This window comes from Cibotium barometz, chromosome 41 (genome assembly GCF_041138505.1).
Source record: "Cibotium barometz isolate CiBa-2024 chromosome 41, ASM4113850v1, whole genome shotgun sequence".
NCBI lineage: Eukaryota > Viridiplantae > Streptophyta > Polypodiopsida > Cyatheales > Cibotiaceae > Cibotium > Cibotium barometz.
Genome location: NC_141086.1, coordinates 47,456,461 through 47,467,541, shown reverse-complemented (window position 1 = coordinate 47,467,541; position 11,081 = coordinate 47,456,461). Strand labels below are relative to the sequence as shown.

The window sequence follows — 11,081 nt, the reverse complement described above, 5'->3', positions numbered from 1 at the left end:
TCCTGTTGCCAAGCCATGAAGGAGATTAAGAAAGAAGGGAGATTGATGGGAGTAAGATTACTGTGAGTGACAAGTAAAAGTTACGACTTATATAAAGGAAGGAGCTAGCGTAACCTAGAAGCCAACGGTAACTTACCACTGAAGCTTTACCGTCTTTCCATGATTTGTGTTTGACACATTTTTCTATAGAAGGCATTAAGAATTTTGAGATGAGGAGATAAAAGAAGCTTGTAGGCGAAGTCACCTACTTTCATTGCATTTAGATATAAGGGTCACAATATCTGGGGGATAACTTCTTATACTCCCCAAGAGATAAAGAACTTCTTTTGGGCCATACTCGAATGAAAACCAAAACCTTGGTATCCAAAACACCGATTCTCACCTCTGAACTCACTGTTCTAATTCCTTAAAAAACAGGTGGGACTCCTGAGAAGTATTCTAGGGAAAGGGTCTTCCTTTTTTTTAAACAGAAACTTTCTTTTATTTTAGAGAGGGAATAATTATAAGATCCGAAAGGGAGATTCTTACTCCTATATACCTCGAAGGCTGGGGAGGAATCTTACATCCTACCCCACTTAAAAAGTGCGAGATGTCCTCATCTCGCAAGGTAGAGGACAGCTCTTATTCTTAAGATCCAATTTTATTCTGGGGTTCCTTATATTCTGGGTGGTCAACCCAACAAAACACTGGGATAAATATCCCTTATATAGAACTCATCATTAAATAACAATTCATTCAGATTATATCATTCATATCTTTAACATGATAATAGTCCATTAGACCGAAAAGTTTCCTTCGGAACATTCCTCCACACGGAAATTTCAGTCAAGCAAGTTCTCAATTTGACATCCCTTAACTTGATCTACCGGTCAAGTATTAACAGTAGTAATCTGACCACACAACCCACTAATCTCATAGTGATTTGCTAAATTCGTTATCATCATTCTAGTTATGAATATCATCACAGGGACTCGTCCCATTCCCCCTCATTGTGGTTTCATTATATTTCAACTAATTTTTAAAAACCATCATTTTTCAATCAGAATTTTCAATCAGAATCCAAATCAATTCATCAATTCTCAAACAGAATTAAAAATCATATCAATCACATTCGAAATCATCATCTGGATAGCATTAACGCTTATAATTTCAAGTCTTAGATTTACTCGTATATACTGTCAGTAAAGAGCTGCAGTATACTCTCGGTATATACGGGTAGTCACGGCCCTTGGAATTATAAGGTAATTACTATCATGTCTAGGCCTCAAGCAAGTCAGGGATTCTATATAATTGCGGTTCTTCCATTGAAGACCCAATTACCAAAATTACGAATTTCAGTTTGAATATCAAATTGTATGAATTATCTCACACAATTATAACCTTTTTGTGTTTCTTGATAAATTTTTGACATATTTGTCTTCTCAGTTGATCTTTATTAACCAAATGCTCTGATACCAACTGTAAGATCCCTGTTTCCACCGAGCAACGGATTCAGGATACTGGCAGCGGAAGTAGCACTTCTCGCGTGGGACAGGGGTCCCACATTCGGGGCCTCACCCATGGATATCCGGATAAGAAACTAATCCGTCGGTTGTTCCAAAACCGAACCCGAAAAAACTTCCTTTACCGAAAAGCACGGGTGATTCCACCAGGATAACTTTTTACTCTAACGTAGTCAAGATCATTTCTGATCGAGCTGATCCAATTGCATCTATAAGATACTTGGTCAGATCAAGGAAGAACTTGCACTTGGATCATTGGGATCAACGCTTTTTTCCCCATTCAAGAGGCACAGCCGTTGATTACTATCCATAGAACAGTTACTGTCTGGGATTTATTTTATCTATCGTAAAAACAAAAGTTTGAGTCTCGATTTACGGATCCATCAGTCCAGCCTAACCCCATCCTATCCCATGGGTTAGCCAACCGCCCAACCACTGTAGTGATGGGATCCAATTAAAAATTTGGTTAGGTTTTGTCCCGGGTACCAAGGAAAAGAGTTCCAAGGCCCCCTAGCCGGATGTTCATGCAAAATAAAACTAGTCACACCACTCACACACCCAATATGAAATTGCCTTTTTCAACCAGATTCAACCAGTTAAAACAATCCTTTAATAAAACCATAGTATCATTGATCACCATCTTCCAATTTATCCAATTGATTCTTAATTTCCCATCATTCCTTCATCAGAGTATCTATGGCATCATTGGCAACTAGAACGCTCAGGAGCCGTTTCGATAGTTCCTAGCCCATAATACTTGGCAATATAATCACTTAACAAGATGGACTCTCGTTGAAGATCAGCAAGATCAACCAACAGATCCATATAAGGAGCCATGGACTCATCCATTGAAGACCAGCAAGGTCAATCAACCAGATCCATGCTCGATTTCAGAAAACAACTCCAACTCTGTTCCAATATCTTCCTCGACGCACGCGTGGGTATCCTAGGCGACCCAGAGCCCGAGCACCGTATGGTCAGCACCCTCTAGGATCCTTCGCAGGTAACCTAGCGCTTCACGCATAGGCCGCTTCCTTGGCCCCTCATCCACCGTACCGGAAGCTCACCATTTTAATCGCACCGAGGCTGGTCAAGACCTCGGCCGACCTTGCTACGCGAGACGTCCTTCATTGACTCCCCGTCACAGCAGTTGCAACTTCTCATCACGACCTTAATCACAAGACGGTCAAAATGCTCCCCCCAGCATTCTTGACATAAAACAATCATTTACAAACAGCATTTACAAACAGTTTACAATACAATTTCTATTTTAACTTTCATTTTTCCACATTATCCCTCCTCAATCTACATTACTTATTCCATATTCCATTTATATGTAGACTCATCCCATCACATCATTTCCATCTCATCACTTCAGATTCCCTCACATCACAATCGTATATTCACATCCATTCATCCACAACTATATGCGTACATTCACATCTACATGCATACATCTACATCCCTATGCATACATCCACATCCACATTCACATTCACCTCCATACATCTACATCTACATGCATACATCCACTCCACATTCACATCCACATCTATACATCTACATCTACATGCATACATCCACCTCTACATCCACATCTACGTCTATACACCTACATCTACATGCATACATCCACATCTCCATTCACATCTACATCTATACATCTACATCTACATGTATACATCCACATCTCCATTCTCATCTACATCTATACATCTACATCTTCATGCATCCACCCACCTCCACATCCACATCTACATCTATACATCTACATCTACATGTATACATCCACATCTCCATTCACATCTACATCTATACATCTACATCTACATGTATACATCCACATCTCCATTCTCACCTACACCTATACATCTACATCTACATGCATCCACCCACCTCCACATCCACATCTACATCTATACATCTACATCTACATGCATACATCCACCTCCACATTCACACTCACATCCATACCTCTACATCTACATGCAAACATCCATATCTCCATGCATAATAATATTCTTTTAATTAATCTAGGATGATAGTTCCTAGGATATGGTAGGAAGTCCTCTTTTTATGCTTTGAATGAATTTATTTTATGCGTGATTTCTATAAAAATTTTGCCATAGCTCCGCTACTATGACTGATAAATCTCAATTTTTTTTCTAAGGGATAAAGCTTATCATTAAGGAAATAATTAGAATGGTCTCTAATTGGGTCATCAATCCATAATGGATTGAATCATCAATGTGCATAAACTAAAAGCATAGCAAAAAGCCATTAATTTGGCCTCAAGCATAGCTTGATTAAGGAAAAGCTTTATGAAAAGCTTCATTTGGATTGAGAATGAGTCATGAGTATGACCATTTCTTGAGTGAGAGAGAGAAATTACATAAAAACCATTAGAATTTAAACATAAATGGAAATTAACTTCTATAGCATTTATTAAATTATGTAACTCTTCACTACTATTCACCAATTAACTTCAATAGCATTTAAACAACCATACCAATTAAACTTCTCAAGCTTGAGAGGGGTTGAGAATAGAGAATCATTGAGAAATTATAGAAAAGATCAAAATTCAATATACTTACCTTATGATTTGCTTGATTCTTTATTCACGGTAGAGGCCCCCAACCAATCAATTGGTTTAGTATGTTGATGGAGCCACCAATGGGGATTGAAGAAAGAGAGAAGTATCAAAAACTAGTGAATTATTAAAGAATTCACAGTTCTTGGCTTAGGTAGAGTAGAGTAACAAGGCATAAGACACTATATATTTTGGCTTAGATGGAGTAGAGTAACAAAGCATAAGACACTATATATTTTGGCTTAGGTGGAGTAGAGTAACAAAGCATAAGACACTATATTTTTTTGGCTTAGGTGGAGTAGAGTAACAAAGCATAAGAGACTATATATTTTGGCTTAGGTGGAGTAGAGTAACAAAGCATAAGAGACTATATTTTTTTTTGGCTTAGGTGGAGTAGAGTAACAAAGCATAAGAGACTATATATTTTGGCTTAGGTGGAGTAGAGTAACAAAGCATAAGAGACTATGTTTTTTTCAACAAGGGGAGGCTTCTATTTATAGGAAAATTTGAGCTCCTAACCAAACAAACTGATTCTAGAATTTTCCAAGTCAGTTTGGTCACTTTTTGACCATTTTTAGGTCAATTAAGCTAACTTTTTGGAACTAGACTTGAATGAGGAGAGAGGAGAGATGAAATATCTTAATTTTTATGAGTTTAAAACTCATTCAAGCATGTGAAATATGCACCTCCTTTAAAGAATTTCCCTTCCTTACATATGTGTCATAATGGAATCATTTTAATATTGCTCATAGTTTTTTACTAATAAGCCTTGTACATTTTCAACTCTTCATCTTATGTGAGCATTTAAGGGACTCCCCTTCCTTACATATGTGTCATAATAAAATCATTATTCTCAAAATATCTCATATTTTTAATATTGCTCATAGTTTTTTATTAATAACCCTTGTACATTTTCAACTCTTCATCTTATGTGAAATATGCACCTCCTTTAAAGAACTCTCCTTCCTTACATATGTGTCATAATGGAATCATTTTAATATTGCTCATAGTTTTTTACTAATAAACCTTGTACATTTTCAACTCTTCATCTTATGTGAGCATTTAAGGGACTCCCCCTTCCTTACATATGTGTCATAATAAAATCATTATTCCCAAAATATTTCATATTTTTAATATTGCTCATAGTTTTTTACTAATAAACCTTGTACATTTTCAACTCTTCACCTCATGTGAGCATTTACTCATTTTTGGGTATTTTCTTTTTACAATTTGGATTTATCTCCTCCCTACACATGGATTGATGCTATTGGCCCATAGAAACCTTAATTGGACCATAGTCTAAAGATTTCTGAAAATCTAGACCCTTAGGCTAAGGTTCTTTTTACCTATTTTCAATTAATTCCAATTGCACATTGGAAAATTCTTTTTAAATTTTTGTTTCAGGGAAACTCATCTGAATTATAAGAGATATTTTTCTATCCAAAAATATTCAAAATCTGAATATTCTCTCTCTAGAATATTTTCTCTCTCTAGGTTAAAACAGCCACAAACAAGATCTCTTATATTTTAGAAAAGGAATTGATTACAGGGGAATATACTAGACATCAAAAAGGGGTTGGGGGAGGAATCTTACACCCTCGCCTTCTTAAACTTATCTAGTTTCAATCGGAGCTCCAGGTTCACTAAATCAATTATAGAAATCACCTTTTATAAAAAATTACCATTACGGTTTTTCCATAAGCCTATATGATGCATGCTTAACAAGGCTCAAATTGATAACTTGAGGTTCACCAAGTAGAAATCACTATAATATCTTGCTCTTTTTTCCAAGTTCTCTCAGTTCTCTCAATAACTGATAGAAATAGCTTTAATTTTTTGAAACTCATACAACATCTACTCCCGAGCTATGTCGGTCCGCTATGCGCGCACACGTGTGTATGGATGCATAAGGAGCATAGATGAGTCTAGTATGAAACTATGGATTAGGCGTCAAGAGCCGGGGACCTCAATATTGATTTTGCACAGCCATTGCATGTTCAAAAGATAAAACAAGGTGATTTGTCAAGATAAATTCGTAATAATTGATCTTCATAATTTAAGTAAATCCAAGAGCAAAAAAAGAATTATATGAAATTATCTTTGCTCTTGATTTTTTATTTCAAAATTGTGTACATGATGGGATGGCCTAATCCCAAATGTATGGAGAAATAAAGAGATCTTTGGAAACATTAAGATCTAGAAAATTACCAACATTTTGTAACTTCAAATTTGGTATGTTACCAAATTGAATGCTAATTTTATATACCAACGCTAATTTTATGAAAATCTTGAATTTAGACTTATCCTCCTCAACCCTAAACGTATCCGGACGGCGCTCTCCCCTAAACGTATCCGGCGGCGCTCCGGCGGACGGCTCTCATACTGCGGGTTCTGTTCTGGGCGGCTCTCTATCCTCTGCGGGGCGCACTTTCGTGGCCCTCCATCAACACAAGCTACTGGGTGCACGTTTGTCTGGCCTGCTTCTCTCTGGGCGGCTCTCTCTGCAGCGTTTGCTGCTCTTACTACCTAGCGTGGCGTGCTTCTCTGTGGGCGGCTCTTCTCTGCAGCCACTCGCCCCTTCAGCAGCTCCACCTTGCTCTTATCTCTCTGCAGCCACTCGCCCCTTCAGCAGCTCCACCTTGCTCTTACCTAGCAGCTACTCTTTACCTCCAAATCAAAGGATGCCTAGCATTATGTACACCTGCCAGCACTGGGGTTATAATCTATCTAAGCTTATCCGTCCCTCCACAGCCATGCAATCTGGATTCTAGCAGGTATATGGGAGTCTCTTAAACTTTAATTTTTTTATTTTCTCTTCTGAATCAGACGATAAAATGTTACAGTAGTAGTTTCATTAGCAAGAGCATTGTAGGTCATAAAGGGCAATAAACAGGCCCTGGCCATAAATCTCTCATGCTTGGTTTTCATTAGGCGTCTCTTATTGCTGTGAGCAGGCCCACTCTCCTACGCAGCATATACAAGACATTGCATAGTTGCAGGCCACATCTTCTACAGCAATAAGAGAGAGCAGCCAGCATATACTTGGATTTTCTCTTCTGAATCAGGTTTTTTCTCTTCAACCATAATTTCCTGAGTTTTTGAATTCTTGCATGCTTTTATTTTCTACTCTATGTCAATGTGTATGATCTGATTTTTAATTGACATGTTTAAAACTTTAAATCTAATCATAGATAATGATTTAATATGCATTGAGACAAAAATATGTGTACCTTGTTGTATCGTTGAATTTGATAATAGATGCGGTGATGTCCAAGTGCTAGTTGTCAATGACAAGATGGGAAAGTAGGTTTGTATTACATAAACGACATGGACGTCAAGGAAAACTTGAAAAATAGCAAGACCATTTTAAATTCTTTAAGGGCGGGATAATTTGAATTTAAAATTGGGCGGGATAATTTGAATGCTCTACCACATGGTAGAGCTGGAAAAATGCATTCTAGCTCTACCACATGGTAGAGCTGGAGTTGAAATGACTTAAACTAGTGCAAGATTACTTGAAATGAAAAACCATCCATCTAGTATCGTACCTCTATTCATAGCATAGCTTCTCCCCTCTCCTTGCTTGAAATTGTACTTTCCTGCTCTTACACTCTAAGCATGAGATCTATGCAAGAGAGCTCTCATAATAATGCAAGATGTAGCTCCTAATGCTCTTACTCTCTAAGCATGTCATTGAGACTATGCATGAGAACTCTTTTACTTTTTACATGAGATCTATCCATGGGAGCTCTTATAATAATGCAAGATATAGCTCTATGTATGAGAGCTCTTATAATAATTAATGCAAGATCTAACTCTATGCATGCGATCTCTATGTATGAGAGCTCTTAATGCAAGACTTAGCTCTATGCATGAGAGCTCTTTCACTCTATACATGAGATCTATCCATGGGAGCTCTTATAATAATGCAAGATATTATAGCTCTATGCATGAGATGTATGTAAGAGAGCTCTCATAATAATGCAAGATCTAACTCTATGCATGTGAGATCAATGTATGAGAGCTTTGAATGCAAGACCTAGCTCTATGCATGAGAGCTCTTTCACTCTATACATGAGATCTATCCATGGGAACTCTTATAATAATGCAAGATATAGCTCTATGCATGCGAGCTCTATGTATGAGAGATCTTAATGTAATACCTATCTCTATGAATGAACGCTCTAATGCAAGACCAAGCTCTATGCATGGGAGCTCTATGTATGAGAGCTCTTAATGTAAGACCTAGCTCTTTGCATGAGAGCTCTAGTGCAAGACCAAAATCTCTATAGCTCTCATGCATGATATGAGAGATCTATGCATATGAGAGCTATTAATGCATGAGAGATCTTACAATGCAAGAGGGATCTCATGCATGAGACCTCTTAGAATACAAGAGAGCTCGATCCATAAGATCTCATGTATGATAACTCTATATGCATGAGAGCTCATCGATATGCATAAGAGCTCTCATGCATGAGATTTATATGCATGACAGCCCTCTATGCATGATAACCCTCTATGCATGAGATATATATGCACACGACAGCCCTCTATGCATAAGAGCTCTCACAATGACTCGCACTTGATAATAGCTGATCTATATGCATTAGAGCTCTCTTTGCATGAGATTTGCGATCTATATGCATGGGAGCTCTCACAATGAATCACACACAATGTTAGCTCTATATTTATGAGATCTATATGCATGGATCTCTCATGGAAGAGATCCACGCTTGAGAGCTTTATGTAAGATCTCTCACAATGCATGAAAACTCTCTATGCATGAGAGCTCTCACACCTTGCGTAGATATATCCAAGATCTATATGCATGAGAGCCCTCTATGCATAATCGATAACACATGCATCACAGTAAATAAAAGTATGTAAATAATTCTCTATTGTGTTATTCTCTTGACCTCACGTCCTGACCATGCTTTGGTGTTAGGTCCTCACCACCTACCGAGTTGTGGTAAGCTCTAAACCCAATGCTCTCTTTTTTATGTTGCAACCCATCAGGGTGCTATGGGAGTTTTTTATAAGAGCATTAGATATCTCATGGCTGCAAGAGATCTCTATGCATAAGATCTCTTATTTTCATTTATTTGCATTGAGTGTACGAGCTCTCTTGCGCTGCATGATATCTCTATATGCATGTGAGTTCCCTATCCATGAGAGCTCGCATTTAGTAAGAGCTCTTTTTGCACGAGAGCTCTCATTTGCATCTTTTTCGAGAACCCGGATTCGGACAATTAGAAGTTAGGATCCGGGACCCCATCAGACAACGGACCACACGGACTTGTGCTAGGGAAGTTGCTCTATGTCCACATCACTCCGTGCATGGATTTGGGCATAGCAATCACTTCTCCCAACGCGTCAAAGTTAGGTCCCAGCGCCATTCAACACACTTGTTTATCTCCTTGGTTCTCGTCATGGTCTCTTCTTGGAGTAATTGGTTTTGTTGATTTGCATGGTACACAGCTATTCTAGCTCTACCACATGGTAGAGCTAGACCTCAAATGCAATTCTAGCTCCACCACATGGTAGAGCTAGACCTCAAAGCAATCTAGCTCTACGATGTGGTCTAGGTTGGATACAGCTCTACCACGTGGTAGAGCTAGATCAAATGCAATTCTAGCTTTTTGGTTCTTATCATGTGAAGTAGAACTCATCTTGGAGTAATTGATTTTGTTGATCTGCATGGTACACAGCTAGATCGATGCATTCTAGCTCCACCACATGGTAGAGCTAGATCGGATGCAATTGTAGCTCCTTGGTTCTCGTCATGTGAAGTAGGTCTCTTCTTAGAGTAATTGGTTTTGTTGATTTGCATGGTACACAGCTAGTTCCGGGTTGCTTGCCACACATTTTTCCATGCATGATTCAAATTTCATGCCTCTTCGGTGCCGTTTGTGCCACGGTTGGAAATTTTCGCCATTTGGCACGCTCGTTCATCTTTTTCGAGAACCCGGATTCGAACAGTTAGAAGTTGAGGATCCCGGACCCCATTAGAGAACGGACCACACGGACTTATGCTAGGGAAGTTGCTATATGTCCACATCACTCCGTGCATGGGTTTGGGCATCGCAATCACTTCTCCCATCGCGTCAAGGTCCCTGGCGAAGATAGTGCAAAATCACCATAACAGAGTCTCGGATCCGAAATGAGTCCGAATCGCATCTGAACACAACAACAAAGATCCGGTTGCTTGCCACACATTTGTCCATGCATGATTCGATTTTCATGCCTCTTCGGTGCCGTTTGGTCTACAGTTGGAAATTTTCGCCATTTGGCACGCTCGTGCATCTTTTTCGAGAACCCGGATTGGGATAGTTGGAAGTTGAGGATCTGGGACCCCATCAGAGAACCGACAACACGGACTTGTACTAGGGAAGTAGCTCTATGTCCACATCACTCCGTGTATGGATTTGGGCATTGCAATCAGTTCTCCCAGCGCGTCAAAGTTGGGTCCCAGCGAAGATAGTGCAAAATCGCCATAACAGAGTTTCGGATCCGAAATGAGTCAGAATCGCATCTGAACGCAACAAGAAAGATCCGGGTTGGTTGCCACACATTTTTCCATGCATGATTCGAATTTCATGCCTCTTCGGCGTCGTTTGGGCCAGGGTTGGAAATTTCTGCCATTTGGCACGCTCATTCATCTTTTTCAAGAACCCGGATTTGAACAGTTAGAAGTTGAGGATCCGGGGCCCCATCAGAGAACGGACCACACGGACTTGTGCTAGGGAAGTTGCTCTATGTCCACATCACTTCGTGCATGGATTTGTGCATCGCAATCACTTCTCCCAGCGCGTCAAAGTTGGGTCCCGACGAAGATAGTGTAAAATCGCCATAACAGAGTTTCGGATCCGAAATGAGTCCCAATCGCATCTGAACACAACAAGAAAGATCCGGGTTGCTTGCCACACATTTTTCCATGCATGATTCGAATTTCATGCCTCTTTGATGTCGTTTGGGCCAGGGTTGGA

General features: G+C 39.2%; 1 protein-coding gene across 1 annotated transcript in view; it reads left to right on the top strand.

The window, feature by feature from the left end:
- Window positions 1-6,840: 6,840 nt before the first annotated feature.
- Window positions 6,841-11,081, top strand: part of LOC147615023 (uncharacterized) — a 62,583-nt gene continuing 58,342 nt past the window's right edge. The window contains exons 1-2 of the mRNA XM_086780022.1: window positions 6,841-6,866; window positions 7,047-7,157. The gene's annotated coding sequence lies outside the window, so the exon portion shown is untranslated. The remainder of the gene's footprint in view (window positions 6,867-7,046; window positions 7,158-11,081) is intronic.